General features: G+C 48.4%; 1 protein-coding gene across 2 annotated transcripts in view; it reads left to right on the top strand.

Annotated features, from left to right (window-relative positions):
- Window positions 1-1,400: 1,400 nt before the first annotated feature.
- Window positions 1,401-18,749, top strand: part of NCOA3 (nuclear receptor coactivator 3) — a 64,166-nt gene continuing 46,817 nt past the window's right edge. Inside the window, exon 1 of one of the 2 annotated variants that reach the window (XM_044296184.1) lies at window positions 1,401-1,604. The gene's annotated coding sequence lies outside the window, so the exon portion shown is untranslated. The remainder of the gene's footprint in view (window positions 1,605-18,749) is intronic. The other variant, XM_044296183.1, reaches the window with a different exon arrangement.

Here is an 18,749-nt window from a genome sequence, read left to right on the forward strand (position 1 = left end):
AGGAGGCATCACAATGTGTCAGGGGCACGGAGCATCATAATGTGTGAGGGCACCAAGGGATCACCCTGCTATGAGGATGCACATAGGGGTATCATACTCTGTGGAGCACTAAAGGGATATCATACTGTCTGAGGGGCATTAAAGGGGCATCAATATTGTTAGGGTGCACTGAAAGGACATTCTTACTGTTTGGTCGTCAGAAAGGAGATTAGGTGGGCTTGGAGGTGTGGTTAATTGTAAAAAAATAATGCAGCGCTGCACGCTCCTGATGTATTATTTAGTTTTACAGCTCAGACCTTCATCCTACAGCAGATTCAGGTATGTGGACTTAAAAAAAAAAATTTTTGTACCCCTGGTCTATGGTGTCGCACAGCGACATGTGACATGCTGTGAATGCGATATGACAGTCGCAGAAAAATCCAGCACAGACCGCAATCCCACCGAAGCGCTTCGTAGTGCCACCGCTCCATATCTTGCGGTGTGTGAACCTATTCAAGTGAACGGCTGTTTGCCGGCTGCACACATTCATGTGCAGGAGCCCTTAGGGTGCATTCACACACGGCTGCAAATACAGCAGAAGAGTCCATTGTGGACTTTGCTGTAGAGCCACGGAAATAAACACAAACCGCAGCATATCTGCCACGTGTGAACCGCCCGGGTGCCTGCCCCGCCACTTTCAATGCACACATCCCATAAGATACGTAGAAAGGAACATTGTGTAATGTGTATTCATTCTGTATGAATCCTTGTTTGGCATATTTTTTTCAATGCCTTATCGTTATTAGGCTCTCTGCTTGCTGTCAGTGAATGGAAACATTCTTGTTTATATCCATGAACTGAAAACCGCTACAGATCTTCTATTGCTCACAGCTGAGGGTGTGTTACAGTGATTCAGTGCTGACAATCCTTTGCACATCTCTCTGTTAGGCTGTCTATATAGAGACTGTATATAGTACATGGCCGCAGCTGCCTCACTACTTCTTTGAAGGAAGCTCTGTCAGCATGATATTGTATACAACATATGGCTGCAGCTATCAGTACAGGGTCGGCGGACATCAATATATGGATGCAGCTGCCTCAGAACCTCTTTAAAGGGAGCAGCTGTCCGTTGGGGGTGGTAGAGTCTGCAGAGTGTAGTAGCCCCCATGTCCCTTGTGACCTGGAGTCAGCTGGTAATCCCTCCTCCCCTCCCCCACCCTGCTGACTGCCAGCCGCGACTTCTCCTCCATGTCCAGCCAGCAGCCTGTGCCACAGAGCCCGGAGTTCACCTGAGGGGAGCCGCCCGCACAGCGCCCCGTCCTCCTCCCCCTTCATCCAGCTACCTTCTATAAATAGCCCCCCAGTGCTGAGCACCAGGCTTCATTGTCCCCCCGGTGCTGCGGGCGGCGCCGCATGGCATGCCGGGGGATGTAGTCCACGCCCCTGGCAGAAATCTCCGGCTTTGTAGCTCGGCGGGCTACAGCGGGACTACAGTTCCCAAAAGTCGCCGCGGTAGGACGGAACTCTCCCTGCCCGGGGAGTGTTTGCCATTTAAATAAACAGCGAGGAAAATGGCGGAGTGTTCGGTGCGGGGATAAAGGAGCCGAGGAAGCGGCGGCGGCTGAGTGAGTAAAACACTTCCCCGGGGCTTCTCCCAAGTGACGGGTGTGTGGCCTGGGGCCCGGTCCCTGCCCTGTTCCGGCGGGAGGGCTATCAGGTTGGGGGATGGTGACTGGAAAGTTCCTAGCTTGTACGGGGGTTGAGCTGTCACCCCGTCCTCAGTCCGGTCACCGCGGCGGCTCTGCCCTCCGGTGCAATGTAACAGGAACTACCGGCAGCAGCAAACTTAACTGACTGTCCTCGTGTATACACGTTATCTACATAGCCATGTGTAGCCCTGTGTGTGTACAATATGTGCAGTGTCATATGTATCAACACACTGCACCCCCCCCCCCTGTAATGTACACTCATATGTCACTGCACCCCCCTGTAATGTACACACGTATGTCACTGCACCCCCCTGTAATGTACACACGTATGTCACTGCACCCCCCTGTAATGTACACACGTATGTCACTGCACCCCCCTGTAATGTACCCGCGTATGTCACTGCACCCCCCTGTAATGTACCCGCGTATGTCACTGCACCCCCCTGTAATGTACCCGCGTATGTCACTGCACCCCCCTGTAATGTACACACGTATGTCACTGCACCCCCCTGTAATGTACACGCGTATGTCACTGCGCCCCCCCTGTAATGTACACGCGTATGTCACTGCGCCCCCCCTGTAATGTACACGCGTATGTCACTGCGCCCCCCCTGTAATGTACACGCGTATGTCACTGCGCCCCCCCTGTAATGTACACGCGTATGTCACTGCGCCCCCCCCTGTAATGTACACGCGTAATGTACACGCGTATGTCACTGCGCCCCCCCTGTAATGTACACGCGTATGTCACTGCGCCCCCCCTGTAATGTACACGCGTATGTCACTGCGCCCCCCCTGTAATGTACACGCGTATGTCACTGCGCCCCCCCTGTAATGTACACGCGTATGTCACTGCGCCCCCCCTGTAATGTACACGCGTATGTCACTGCGCCCCCCCTGTAATGTACACGCGTATGTCACTGCGCCCCCCCTGTAATGTACACGCGTATGTCACTGCGCCCCCCCTGTAATGTACACGCGTATGTCACTGCGCCCCCCCTGTAATGTACACGCGTATGTCACTGCGCCCCCCCTGTAATGTACACGCGTATGTCACTGCGCCCCCCCTGTAATGTACACGCGTATGTCACTGCGCCCCCCCTGTAATGTACACGCGTATGTCACTGCGCCCCCCCTGTAATGTACACGCGTATGTCACTGCGCCCCCCCTGTAATGTACACGCGTATGTCACTGCGCCCCCCCTGTAATGTACACGCGTATGTCACTGCGCCCCCCCTGTAATGTACACGCGTATGTCACTGCGCCCCCCCTGTAATGTACACGCGTATGTCACTGCGCCCCCCCTGTAATGTACACGCGTATGTCACTGCGCCCCCCCTGTAATGTACACGCGTATGTCACTGCGCCCCCCCTGTAATGTACACGCGTATGTCACTGCGCCCCCCCTGTAATGTACACGCGTATGTCACTGCGCCCCCCCTGTAATGTACACGCGTATGTCACTGCGCCCCCCCTGTAATGTACACGCGTATGTCACTGCGCCCCCCCTGTAATGTACACGCGTATGTCACTGCGCCCCCCCTGTAATGTACACGCGTATGTCACTGCGCCCCCCCTGTAATGTACACGCGTATGTCACTGCGCCCCCCCTGTAATGTACACGCGTATGTCACTGCGCCCCCCCTGTAATGTACACGCGTATGTCACTGCGCCCCCCCTGTAATGTACACGCGTATGTCACTGCGCCCCCCCTGTAATGTACACGCGTATGTCACTGCGCCCCCCCTGTAATGTACACGCGTATGTCACTGCGCCCCCCCTGTAATGTACACGCGTATGTCACTGCGCCCCCCCTGTAATGTACACGCGTATGTCACTGCGCCCCCCCTGTAATGTACACGCGTATGTCACTGCGCCCCCCCTGTAATGTACACGCGTATGTCACTGCGCCCCCCCTGTAATGTACACGCGTATGTCACTGCGCCCCCCCTGTAATGTACACGCGTATGTCACTGCGCCCCCCCTGTAATGTACACGCGTATGTCACTGCGCCCCCCCTGTAATGTACACGCGTATGTCACTGCGCCCCCCCTGTAATGTACACGCGTATGTCACTGCGCCCCCCCTGTAATGTACACGCGTATGTCACTGCGCCCCCCCCTGTAATGTACACGCGTATGTCACTGCGCCCCCCCCTGTAATGTACACGCGTATGTCACTGCGCCCCCCCCCTGTAATGTACACGCGTATGTCACTGCGCCCCCCCTGTAATGTACACGCGTATGTCACTGCGCCCCCCCCCTGTAATGTACACGCGTATGTCACTGCGCCCCCCCCCTGTAATGTACACGCGTATGTCACTGCGCCCCCCCCCTGTAATGTACACGCGTATGTCACTGCGCCCCCCCCCTGTAATGTACACGGTATGTCACTGCGCCCCCCCCCTGTAATGTACACGCGTATGTCACTGCGCCCCCCCCCGTAATGTACACGCGTATGTCACTGCGCCCCCCCCCTGTAATGTACACGCGTATGTCACTGCGCCCCCCCCCTGTAATGTACACGCGTATGTCACTGCGCCCCCCCCCTGTAATGTACACGCGTATGTCACTGCGCCCCCCCCCCTGTAATGTACACGCGTATGTCACTGCGCCCCCCCCCTGTAATGTACACGCGTATGTCACTGCGCCCCCCCCTGTAATGTACACGCGTATGTCACTGCGCCCCCCCCCTGTAATGTACACGCGTATGTCACTGCGCCCCCCCCCTGTAATGTACACGCGTATGTCACTGCGCCCCCCCCCCTGTAATGTACACGCGTATGTCACTGCGCCCCCCCCCCCTGTAATGTACACGCGTATGTCACTGCGCCCCCCCCCCCTGTAATGTACACGCGTATGTCACTGCGCCCCCCCCTGTAATGTACACGCGTATGTCACTGCGCCCCCCCCTGTAATGTACACGCGTATGTCACTGCGCCCCCCCCCTGTAATGTACACGCGTATGTCACTGCGCCCCCCCCCTGTAATGTACACGCGTATGTCACTGCGCCCCCCCCTGTAATGTACACGCGTATGTCACTGCGCCCCCCCTGTAATGTACACGCGTATGTCACTGCGCCCCCCCCCCCCTGTAATGTACACGCGTATGTCACTGCGCCCCCCCCTGTAATGTACACGCGTATGTCACTGCGCCCCCCCTGTAATGTACACGCGTATGTCACTGCGCCCCCCCCTGTAATGTACACGCGTATGTCACTGCGCCCCCCCTGTAATGTACACTGTATACATTGTCATATGTACAGTAATCTACACATTGTGTACAGTCACACTTACTCCCAGTGTGTATACCATATGTACCTCTCCTGTCCCACCCTGCTGGTAATACACAGGTCATTACACCCCCTCTAATATACATTGTATACACTGTCACATGTACCCCTGGTGTGTGTGTGTGTGTGTGTATATGTGTGTGTATATATATATGTGTGTGTGTGTGTGTGTGTATATATATATATTCATATTCTGTGCCACACTGCAGGTAATCCACATGTCACCCAACCTACAACCTTCTGTAATATATGCATTGTGTATACACTGTTATGTTTCTCCTGTGTGTACCTGTTATTACAAATCCATATATAACCCTGTGTGTATAATATACAACATGTATATTATGTGTACCTTCCCTGTATACAATGTCATATGTACCCCCGTGTATATATTTATGGCTTCCCTGTTGCACACTGTGTATGTATTTAAAAAATAAATAAATATATATATATATGTGTCATATTTTACCCCTTCATTATATATTATATACACAAGATATGTGTGTGTGTGTGTATATGTGTGTATGTATATATATATATATATATATATATATACACACACATCATTAAAGAGCTCATACTCTACAACTACCCGTCCTGTGGACAATATAATAAATATATATATATTATATTTTTTTTTTTTTCCCTAACCCCCTGCAGCTCTTAATACGAATACTGGCATACCAGCTGCTGGCTTGTCCTTGTCACCTTGATCCGTCTTTTCTGCTCATTTGTCTTAATTAAAGGAGCCGAGGAGGTGTGTGATCTGGGCTTTGGCCTGGTTACTGGGTCGCTGACTGTCAGCTCCTGGGGCTCTGCACGTATCTGTATATAGCTGCACTTATAATTGGAGTATTTCTTCCAGTTCCTGTGTCTATGGATGCTTTACATAGTGGTTGCCAGCTCTTGGGGCTTTGGCTTGGGGGGAGCCGACTGTCAGCCTTGGTGGCTCTTGCAATCGGGAGGTGACTGTCAGCCTTTGGAGATCTGGCTACATTCATATGACTGTATTTTCAGTCCACATCCAATCCACATTTTTTTTCTATAGACGGCAAAAAATGCGTACACATCCCTGTAGCCAAGCCGCAAATTATAAAACGTGCCTATACTTATCTACAAAATGGACAAGAATGGGACATCTGTATTTTCCGGATCTGCAGATTGCAAAACGGATGCGATCGTGTGAATATAACCTAAATGTGAAGTAACTGTCGGCTTTGTCTGCTCTGGCTAAATGGAAGTTACAGTCAGCCCTTTGGGCTCTGGTTCAGTTTGGAAGTGATTCTGGCTAGATGGGAGGCGACTGTCAGCTTTTGGGCTCTGGCTAAGGCCTCATGCACACGGCCGTTTTTTTTAAGGTCCGCAAAAACGGGGTCCGTAGGTCCGTGATCCGTGACCGTTTTTTCGTCCGTGGGTCTTCCATGTTTTTTGGATGATCCACGGACATGAAAAATGAAAAAAAAAATCGAAGTCAAGTTTGCCATTGAAATGATAGGAAAAAACGGACACGGATCACGGACGCGGATGACAATCTTGTGTGCATCCGTGATTTTTCACGGACCCATTGACTTGAATGGGTCCGTGAACCGTTGGCCGTGAAAAAAATAGGACAGGTCATATTTTTTTCACGGCCAGGAAACACGGATCACGGATGCGGCTGCCAAACAGTGCATTTTCCGATTTTTCCACGGACCCATTGAAAGTCAATGGGTCCGAAAAAAAACGGAAAACGGCACAACGGCCACGGATGCACACAACGGTCGTGTGCATGAGGCCTAACTGGTAGGCGACTGTCAGCTCTTGGGCCCTGGCTTGATGGGAAGGGACTGTCTGCGTTTGGGTTCTGGCTAGATAGAAGGTTACAGGCAGCTGTTGGGGCTGTGGCTATATGGGAGGCGACTGTCAGCTCTTGGGGCTCTGTTACTGGTGACTACTTGGGGTGCAATGTCTCATTGTTATCAGGCGACAGTGTGACATTGTGTCACTGTCCTCTTCCTTGGGTAACTCCCCTGATGCTTGTGTCACTCCCCCGGGTTCCTGCCGGTGCCGCCGCACACGCTCTTAATTCACAGGGCGCCTGGTTAACAAGGGAAGGGAGCACGGCTTGTATTTGGCTTTCTCATTAGGTGAACAATGTCTCTGAGCACGGCTCCTGCTGGAGAGGGGGACTCGGCCGTTGTGCTCTTTGTTTGTGGAAGCTGAGCCTTTTAGCAAGTAAAGTGTTAGTGGCCGCTGCTGGCGCTGAGGTTGCCTCAGGTCCTGCATGTAAATCAGCACTACTGTGGGTGGCTCTGGACCTAAATGACTGACGGAGGCCAAGGCTTCTGCTCTGATAGCATCCAAGGCAGAATGTGTGTGGTGATTACTGGAAACCTCCTGCTTCATCAGCGCTGACTGTGGATAACCTCACCCTCACACCGACTGCTTGTGTCTATCACATAAGTCCTATTCAGTCATTATATCTGATTCGGGGAAAGCTGGGTGATGACCAACGTGGCTGCTATTATAGATCTCACAAGTACCTAGTGCTGCTCAGGAGCCTAGAAAAGCTGAGCGACACCCCCATCATTGTGGGCTTGGAAATCGCCCATCTTTCCTCCATATAGAAATAACAGAACAGATCAGTCTATATTTGAAGGTGGTAGAAGACACTGGGGGTCATTTACTAAGACCGGCTTTTTATTCTATCTTGGCTGCCCCCCTGCGCTGCCGAAGCAGACAGCTAATTTAACACGAGGCCCCGGTCTCATAAATTGGGTGCACCTCTGTCCATTTGTGTGCCTGGAGTGAAAACCACCCTAGCCCCTAACTGGAGTAGTTCTTACTCCGCTGTTACTCCTGTTACCATGCATAAAATTTAGTAAATGTATGGGCCAGGTCCCTAACATGCCCCCAACACTCCCTTCGCCAAGTGAATAGGAAGGGCTGCTAGGAGTCGAACTCCCTAGGATCTGATATTAATGACCTTTCCTGTGTATAGGCCATCATAAAAAAAAATTAAAATGGGGCACCTGTCAGCAGACTTGTACCTATGAGACCGGCTGACCTGTTACATGTGCCCTTGGCAGCTGAAGGCATCTGTGTTGGTCCCATGTTCATATGTGTCCACCTCACTGAGCCTCTAGGAGCATCAGGGCTGTTGCCATGACACCTAGAGGCTCAGCTCTCTCTGTACCCTCTGCACTTTGACAAGGCCAGGCAGTGAACACGTCATCACCCCTGGCCTGTCAAAGTGGAATGGGCACTGCAGGTGTAATGGCAATGACCCTGTTGCTCCAACAGGCTCGTTTCCATATAATGAAGGCTCATGAGTGTAATACCATATATATATATATATATATATATATATATATATATATATATATATATATATATATAATATATATATATTTTTTTTTTTTACGGATAGCCCATATGTGGAACAATTCGCTTCAATGGGACTGCAAAAAAAAAAGACCCCGTGTGCATTCCGTGTCCATATGTCTGCATGGCTATTCCACAAATACGGTAAACAAAACGTCTGTAATGTCTCCGTATTGACTTGAATGGGTACGCAATCCGCAAGATACGTAAACGGATAGGACAAGTCCTCGGCAACGCTTCCATGAACTTTCAGGTCTGTGCCTTCGCACTGCAAAAGATAGGTCATGTCCTATCTGTTTCCATATCTTGCAGATCATGGACCTATTCAAGTCAGTGGGGTACGGGCACGGAGCACTTGCGTTTGTCTGAATGGAGTTGGACCTTTGCTGAGTTTGGTATCTCCAGCTCTGTGTAGTCTGATCCTGCAGTCATGTGTTACTGCTGTCCTTCTGCCTCCTCTCCATGATAACTTAGGCCTCATGCACATGGCCGTTGCACGGACCCTATCTGTACGGCTGGCACAACGGATCCAGACCCGTTCAACTTGAATGGGTTCTTGATCTGTCTGCACTACAAAAAAAAAAATAGAGAGAAACCCCATGTAAGCTCTCTGTAGTGGTTCCGCTGGGTTCCATGCCTCCGTTCCGCACCGACCTTCCAGATTGCGGACCCGTTCAAGTAAATGGGTCTGCATCCATGATGCGTGGAGCACACGGGCGGTGCCAGCATTATGTGGACCCGCTGTGTGCATAAGGTCTTAGACGGAAGAGGCTGGAAAACCTGGCTAGAGGATTGGACTATGCAGGGTTTGTCTGTAGCCTGTGGCTACAGCTCCTAAGCAGCGCTATGTGTCTCCGTGGTTAGACATACTCTGTGTAGTCCGATCTGCTATTCGGGCTTCTCTGCTGAGATTCCAACACTGTTACAGATCCACAGACTGCGGTTGCACGACGGCTTGACCCCTACAGTCATTTTCTTATTGCTCTGATGCATCAGATATGACATTGATGACATGTGCAGACGATCAGGTCTTCAATATAAAAAAAACGGACAACCGCTTTAAGAACCAGAGCGGTCTACGCTTGGTTATCACGGAGCAGTGGACACCTGCTGCAGTTTCTGGCGGAAACCATGCCAGGAGAGGACCACGAAACCCACCCAGAAATGATCTGCAGTTGCATAAACTGCACCACAGCATGGACAATGGGAGGCTGTTTCCTTTAGGAAATCGGCGAAAATAAAGACACTGTGTGAACAAACCTGTAGTGTTGAGTGAAGCAAGCTTCATATGCTTCATCCAAAGTCTCTTTGTTCTAAACTTCGGAATAATACTGTAGGGAGATCCGTCTCAGTACAGTATTAGAATGTATGGGCTCTGATGAGCTGAAGTCGTGCGAGACTTGGTAAAGGTGGGAAAACTACTTTAAAACATGAAACCGAACTTTGCTTTGGTTCCAACTAGTACCTCCTCTAGTTTACCACTTTAAAAATCAATTGCCGAAGTTATTCAACGAACTTCACGGATAACGGACTTTAGATCATCAGAGCCCATACATTCTTGTACTGCATGGAGACTGATCTCCGTACAGTATTATTACGAAGTTTTGAACAAAGCGACTTTGGATGAAGCTTATTTCGTTCAATACTACTTGAGGGTATGTTCACAGTGCTAAAATTTGTCGCAGAAAACGTCCGTGATCAAAACGCTGACTTGTGCACACTATAGCATTTATTTCTGCTGCTGATATCTAATCCATTTCAGAAGTGGCAAGTTCCTTCTATGAAGTGGGTTTTAGCGGCTTTCACCATTGAAGTCAATGGGGAAGGGCTCAAATACCTAGTTGTCCCTCCACCCCTTCCATGTTTTTGGCAGCAGCGGTCTACAAAACACGGATGGCATCTGTGTGCGTTCTGCTATTTGCGCAACGGCACGGACTACCTTTAGTATAACTGCCTATTCTTGTCCGCAAAGCGCGGACAAGAATAGGGCAGGTTATATTTTTTTTTTGCGGACCACGGAATGGAGCAATGGATGCGGACAGCACACGGAGTGCTGTCTGCATCTTTTGTGGCCCCATTGAAGTTAATGGGTCCGCATCCAAGCCGCCAAATGCGGACCAAAACGACGGCTGTGTGCAAGAGGCCAAAAATGGATAAACTGTCCACATTTTGCGGACCACACATCGCCGCCACTTAATATAAAATGCCTAATCTTGTCCGCATTTGCGGACAAGAATAGGACATGTTCTATTTTTTTCAGGAACGGAAGTGCGGGTCTGCATTTCCGGATTCGGGCTGCACATCTTGCGGCCCCATAGAAATTAATGGGTCCGCAATTCCGTTCCGCAAAATGTGGCGAGTATTCCGCGCGGATGCGATGCATGAGTTGAACGCATTGCACCCGCACTGAATACCGATCCATTCATTTCTATGGGGCTGTTCACATGAGCGGTGATTTTCACGCATCACTATATTCAGCGTTTTTCATGTAACGCAAGCCCCATTGAAATGAATGGGGTTGTGTGAAAATCGCAAGCAAGTGCGGATGCGGTGCGATTTTCACGCACGGTTGCTAGGAGACGATCTGGATGGAGACCTGATCATTATTATCCCTTATAACATGGTTATAAGGGAAAATAATAGCATTCTGAATACAGAATGCATAGTCAAATAGCGCTGGAGGGGTTAAAAAATAACTAAATAAATATTTAACTCGCCTTAGTCCACTTGTTCGCGTAGCCCGGCATCTCCTTCTGTCTCCTTTGCTGAACAGGTGGGCATTAATTACATGAACAGGACCTGTGATGACTGCACTCCGGTCATCACGTGTTCCATTACATGATCCATCACCATGGTAAAAGATCATGTGACGGACCATGTGATGACCAAAGTGACGTCATCACAGGTCCTGTTCATGTAATTAATGCTCACCCCAGGTCCTGTTAAGCAAAGGAGACAGAAGGCGATGCCGGCTATGCGAACAAGTGGACTAAGGTGAGTTAAATAATTTTATTTTATTTTTAACCCCTCCAGCTCTATTTGACTATACATTCTGTATTCAGAATGTTATTATTTTCCCTTATAACCATTGTATTATTTTCCCTTATAACATCTATAGAACACCGATCCCAAGCCTGAACTTCTGTGAAGAAGTTCGGGTTTAGGTACCAAACATGCGCGATTTTTTTTTTTTCACGCGAGTGCAAAACGCATTACAATGTTTTGCACTCGCGCAGAAAAATCGCGGGTGTTGCCGTAACGCACCCACACATTTTCCCGCAACGCCCGTGTGAAAGGGGCCTTAGTGTCTCATCAATATGGCCTACATCCTGTAGGCCCAGGAGCTATTGTGATCTGTTCAGTTGCAGGAGTCTTCCATACTCTGTCCACTTTCTGTTTAGGATCCATTCACACGTCTGCAACTGTTTTGTGGTCCGCAAAACACGGACACCGGCCATGTGCGTTCCGCATTTTTAAGACTCATCAGAATCCTGATCAGTCTTACAAATGCCATCAGTTGGCATACGTCTGACGGAACTGCTTGCTGGATCACTCTGCCTCAAGAGTGAAAGTTGCTTCTCCTTGTTAAGCCTTATTCACATGTCAGTGTTCCACTGTACGTGTTCTCCATGGACAGCACACGTCCCCGTTCATTTTAATGTGTGTATTCACAAATCGGTGTTTTCGCACGATCCGTTGGTCTGTGTTTTTAGCGCGGATGCATGCTCTATTTTGTCAGTGTTCACGGATCCATCACGCCCATTATAGCCTATTGGTCAGTGAAAACCACGGATGCCATCTGTGTTGCATCCATGTTTCACGGATCATTAGGAAGAGCTGCTTTAAAAATGTTTTTTCAGCTGTTCGGTGTCAGTGAAACACTGATGACACACGGACAGCAAAAAAGACACACGGACCCAACACTGATCCTTCACGGATGCATCACTGACCACCTTCTCACGGATTTGAACACGGACGTGTGAATGAGGCTTTACAACCTACACTTCACCTGCCTTGGTGGCTAATCAGAGTTATCCTCCTCAGTCCTTCTTGTTGTGCACTGAGCTGCGGTGACAAAGTAGCTGAGGTTGGGGCCACCGCTGTCCTGAACGTCTGCTTGTGCCTCTCTCACTGTTAGGGCCTGTCGGGAGATACATGGAATTTTCCACTGCTTCTTTCTGCAGCTTCTTTGAATATTTGACATGGCAAAAATGCAGCTTTTCTCCAAATGAGTCATCAGCTTATATATAACTTTACACAAGGGTTTCGGTAAACGTCGAGCCTCTGCTATTTATACACAGGGAGTGAGTAAGAGTCTGCTGCTTATGGAGGTGTTGTGGCCAGGGAAGGGTTAAACTCTGGAGTGGAAGGAACTAATGAAACCTTTCTAGAAAATCCAGATTTGACTGAGCCCCAATGAGGATGCCTTCTGGCTGTTGTGTACCTAGACTCAACTGCCCTGTTTGGCTCTGATGCTGTTGCGTTGTGATTCTGTGAGCCATTTCTAGCCAGTGTGGCCGTCATTGCATCATATGGGGACAGCAAACCGGTCACTCTATTAGTGACATTCAAACCTTGTCTCTAGTTGGTGCCACCATATGAGATGTGACAGTGCTCCCATGTGTGGGGAGCCCCTGCATATGTGTTCATACAGTGAGGATCCTATACATTCTAAGAAATATCTCCACTTGTTGGTATCTCTGCCAGTTTCTGCTTCTCACAACATTTTCTCATCTGAGGTTTTCGTGTGGGCCTGACCTTGAGGCAGGTTGGTAGAAGCAGTTCCTATGACAACCCGGCACAAATATGGCTCTTCCTCAGGAAAGAGCATCCCATCACCAATTGCTGCAGGAATCCTGTTAACCAGTTCCAGCAGAATCTATTCCGTCCTCTGAAATTGCATCTTGTGAGAGAATTTGTAAAGCGAATGCGCCCTGTTGTGATATCTGCGATGAGTTTGTGGTTGTTGGCACCTGGAGGATATATGAATTCTGCTTTTTTTTTTTTTTTTGCACGTTGATGACTGATAGATGGCGACTCATCCAGTAGGCATGCACTCTGCATGTGACCTGGTGACTCTGTGCCAAAGACGCACAGCTTGGGAGACATCTAACAGTTGTCTCATGTCCTGCCTCTGGTTGGAGAGGCACACGTGAACCGTGGTACAGATCTGGGAATTGCCTGTGCAGGTGTGAGGTCACACCTGACGCACGTGTCCAGTGTTTTTGGTTACGGTTCTTCCATGCCTTGGAATCCTGACAAGGAATGCTCCATTTGTATAATAGTTAAAAAAAAATATTTGCCTACTACAAAATTAGCCAGAATGTGAGAGAAGAGATGTGACACCCCCATAAGTGAATGAAGTGTTCTCTTCTTAACACTCTGTCAATAAGTCTGACAGGCAGGGTCTCCTAATATTATCTTGTTTAAATTAGCTGATATCCATAAGACTGACAGGAGGGATCTCCCAGCAGTGTACAGTGTTGCTTAGCTGACATTCATGCACTGACAGGGACTATCTCCCAGGAATGTCCAGTATACTGTCATCCATAAGACTGACAGGTAGATCTCTGAAGAATACTTAGTGTCGATTAGCTGACATTCATAAGTCTGACAGGGGGATGTCACACCAGTGAGCAGTATGTTAGTTTTTACCCATAAAAATGATAGGGGTATCTTCAAGAAGTGTATAGTGTAGATTAAAGGGAACCTGTGACCTCCAAAAACCATCCCAAGCCGCCAGCAGCGTGTTTCCGATGATAATTTTCTTCCTGAAGGCCGATGCGGCTAAAGCTCAGAAAACGTTTTATCCCCTTGCCTGTGCGCTTCTTCAGGATAGGTCATCAGTATCTTATTGGTGGGAGTCTGACACCTGGAACCCCCTGCCGATCAGTTGTTCAAGAAGGCAGCAGCGCTTCTATGTGCTGCAGCCTTCTCTCTGCTTTTCCTAGGCCAATGACATTGTGTCCATCGTTCAGGTGAACTAGGAGCATCTCAGCCATATTCAAGTGAATGGGGCTGAGTGCGATACCAAACACAGCCACTGTTACTATGTACAGCGGTGAGCTGTGAGACAGCAGCGCTCACAGGAGTGCCACTGCCTTCTCAAAACTGCTGATTGGTGGTGGTCCTGGGCTTTGGACCCCCACCAATCAGATGCTGATAATTGCTCATCAGTAAAATAAAGATCTCAAAAGACCCTTTTAACTGAACCCTTCCCTAATGCTGATAGAAGGGATCTCCTAGTAATGTCCAGTATAGATTACCTGTTATCCATGAGACTGACGGGGATCTCTGAAGAATGTCTCGTGTAGGTAAGCTGATATCCATGAGATGAGTAAGAATCTCCTAAGGATCGTCTAGTGTAGAACTGAAATTCATAAGACTGACGAGAGGGACCTCCTATGACTGTCCAGTATAGATTAGCTCACATCCATAAGACGGACCGAGGCGATCTCCCAGGAATGTCCAATATCGATAGCTGGTATCCACAAGACTGACATAAGATCTCCCAGGGATGTAGTTTGTAGATTTAGGTGATATTCATAAGCCTGACAGGAGGGATTTCTCAGGTATATCCAGTATAGATTAGCTGATATCCATAAGATTGACTGGAGGGCTCTCCCAGTAATATGTTTTGTAATGGAAGATCATGTAATGGTTACTAAGCCCCCAATTCTGTGCACCGGACATAGCAAATGCATGTTCTGGATGGTCTCCCCAGGGTAGGCTCTGTGGTTCCAGACGGCATGCTCGGTTCCCTCACTGTCCTGATGACACCACAAGTAGATGGTGCTAGAGTTTGTTGTTGTTGAATCTGGATTTGCGTCACTGTAGATGTTGTCATGGCTTCCAGGTAACATGGGCCCACGATGAGAAAATGGGGCTTTTCAGGTTTACCTTCTTCCACTCTTATTTGTTAGTTGAGTTCTTCTTATGTGCACTCTTTGCTCAGTCTCTGGGGTTGTCTTATTTGGGGAATAAGGGCCGATTGTCTGTGGACGCCTTGGATTGTGACCTCCCATTAGACAAATGGCTTCTCTTTCAGACCCTGTTCCAGCAGATAATTTTCAGCTAAATCTAAAACAAACACTTCTCCCCCTCGGCCACAATGAACACTGTCTTTAAATGCCAAGTTTGTTGGTTGTACTTTATAATCCCACAAGTCTGATCTTTAACCCCTTCATTCTCCAGTCTCTTTGCAGTCTGAGAGATGGGCATTGCATTTGACCTGTGGGTCTGAAGTAACTGGGTTTCTGCTTGGTTGTCCATTTTCATTCACCTTTGAGTTCTGTAACTTTTTAGATTGAATTTCCAGATCAAATTGAGTTTTCAGCCCCTATGCATTCTAGTTGTCTGAGGTTTTCATTTCTCGAGTTTGCTTGATCTTTATGGGCGGAGGTCAGAACTGTGGAGAATATGTGCACTACTTCAATTCATTTTGGCATTTAGTCATTTTCTGTTGGTAGTAGATGGTGCAAAGTTGATTCAGGATGTATGGAAACGTCGGTGCTTGCTGTAGAAACAGTGGGACCTTTCCAGGATTAGAGTATTGGAGTCTTCAGACAGAAGGATGGCTCTGAGGTTAGATCTCTGGGAAATCTTTTACTCTAGTGGTGAATTCCCTGTAATTGCCCCTTAGCCGAATGTTCAGATTTGTGTTGCTGTGTGTGTGTGTTGCCGTGTGTGTGTGGTCATTAGCCCTCTCCTGGTCGGTGCCTTTCATCTTCGCAGGACAGTAAGCAGGGCCCAGTGTCCTTTGTGCGTCTTGTTCAGGCAGATTTGGCAGGAGTCTTGCTCTTCAGAAATAGTTTTTCCACAGCAGAGAAGTTGAAGAAGCTCTGCAATGAACGGTTTCCACTGACTTTAGGGCAGAGCTCAGGGTAACAGCCGCACAGGACGCAGGTTGCAAAAGATGGGGAGTAATCCTTAGCATAGTGGTGACCGTAGGGTAACTGTTGCATGCTGTCATCTTGCCTGTGATGACAACTGTTTGCATAGACACATGGCTGTGTAGTTTACTTGTTTAAAGAACCATTTTTCTTTTGTTGATCCGAGGCTCCATTCCCAAGGTATGACACTTTAGGTTTTGGTGCAACAAAGGTGTCACTGTTACTCTTGTTACACTCATGCTCTGCTCCTTTCTTTGGCCAACCCCTACTTGTTGCCTCTGCCTGGCCCTGTGAATCAAAGCAGCGATGGGCTGGTCACAGAAATGAGTGTAGTTTGGTTGCAAGTGGAGCAACAGTGAGGTCCTTGTTGCACTAAACTCCTGATTTGCATATTAAGGAAAAGTATCACTCAGGAACGGAGCCTCAGATCAGCAAAACAAAAACAGTGCTTTAATCAAGTGAACGAGAGCTATGTGTCTATTCCAAAACTACAACTCCCAGTATGACTGGACAACCTACAGCTGTTGGGCATGCTGGGAGTTGTAGTTTTGCAACAGCCATTGGGCGTCCCTGGCAGACACACAGCCGTGGTTCACTTGATTAAGTCACTGTTTTATATTTTGCTTTCCCGAGTTATGATGCTACCACCAATTTATTACCAGGACGAAGGCATCGTCACAAAGTCCTTGTCTTAGCGATTATTTGCTAATCAACAAAAGCACATTGATTGCAGGATTATTCGTTCCAGGACCCAGATTCCCCCATTTGTTTCATGGGGGAGGAAGAGTCAACCTGACGTCCCGCAGGTTGGATACATCACAAGCCACCTCTAGAGGCATCCAGTGCATGTGCAATGAAGCCAGGTGCTCTGTGCATTTGCCAGATGCCACTTCAGGGGACTTGATGATGTACCCAGTCTACGAAACATTAATTAAGCCAGGGGGAGAATCGGTAAGTTTGACTTTTCCAAGGAGTAGCTCCGCCCTTTCCCAATGACTCCTAAAATGGATTACAATACGGGAATCCAAGTGACATGTGCTGAATTGTTAAGATAAAAAAAAATGTATATTACTGTGAAGCTGCCATCGTCCTGGTTAAGAGGGTGGTGGCAGTTTGAGCCTAAATCCTGATGACTGGTTCCATTGAAAGGGGTTCTCCGAGATCTAGAATATATTTAGCTCTAGCTGGAAAAAGATAAGTCATTACTGATCACTTCTGAGGCTATTGATTGGCAGGCAGCAGTGATTTGCTTGTAGACGGCAAGTAACACCTCTGGTCTGGCCGCCTTTTAACATTTTTTTTTTTTTTTTTTTTAGATCTCACACAACCCCTTTTATAGTCTCTTTTCCCAACCATTTTCTTTATTGCTGCAGTGCATCCTTGCTAGTTGTCTTCTATTTGTAAATGTCTTCTGTTTTAGGTATACAGCTCCAATAGAGACCTATGTGTCTCCATGACAACAGACTACAAACAAACTGTATAGTCTGACCCTAAAATGATACTCCATTTTATTGGACTTCTACTTGTTACCAACTTATATTCGCCTGGTGACTGACAACTAGAGATTAGCAAGAAGTAGGGAACACATGGGAAGTGAGACTGCAGAATCGGACTACATGTTTGTAGTCTGTTACTAAGGCGATAAATGGCTCTGCATACTGTTCATTGTTTGTATATGTGATATGTATAACTGTGCCTAGAGGTTGCATTTTCTCTCGGACTTGACTGGTCCTTTCCTCTGCTGTGTATATCCAGATTTCCTGTTGATAAGCCCCGTCTGTGGTCATGTGCTGGTCTGGACTGGTTGGATATGGGATGGGTCAGTGGGCACAGTTCATCCGGCAGTGAGCTCATGGGCATCCTGTCTGGTTATATGTTGTGATCTTAGGGATCAGAGATGAGACTCCACAGGGTGGGTGTGCCCCGACTTTCCTCTGTCCGTTCTCTGGGACTTTCTGTAACCTCAGCAGATATATTTTTCCCCCTGGTTTGGATGGCTGGTCTTAGTCAGCTGATCATTGTCTTCCTTCCACTAGAGTGACCCCTCCGTGTGCCTCGGACAGTCCAGCTTCATGCCTGGTGTGTGAAACTGCGTGTTATGTGGGTGATCCCAAAAAATCTTAGACTAGACTTCTGATGTTTACCACTGCAGCTAACCCGCTCCTGAATGGTAAAATCTGTTAGGCCCCTTGCAGACGTTCCTCCTGCAGCGAGTTCGCATCGCAGCACCCGGCCTGACCTCCCAGCGCTGACTGGATTCACATGGCATTATATTGATTTATGATGCTATGTAACACTTTACAGTTCTGGAATGTATTGGATAACACTGGCAGTATTATGTCAGTTATCCAATACATTCTAGAACTGTAAGGGTTACATTGTATCATAAATCAATATAATGCTATGTGACCCCCGGCAGCGCTGGGAGGTCAGGCCGGGAGCTGTGTTGCGGCCTCGCTGCGGGAGAAACGCTCGTCTACAAGGGACCTTACACAGACACTTTACTTCACCCT

This window comes from Bufo gargarizans, chromosome 6, assembly GCF_014858855.1.
Source record: "Bufo gargarizans isolate SCDJY-AF-19 chromosome 6, ASM1485885v1, whole genome shotgun sequence".
Lineage (NCBI taxonomy): Eukaryota > Metazoa > Chordata > Amphibia > Anura > Bufonidae > Bufo > Bufo gargarizans.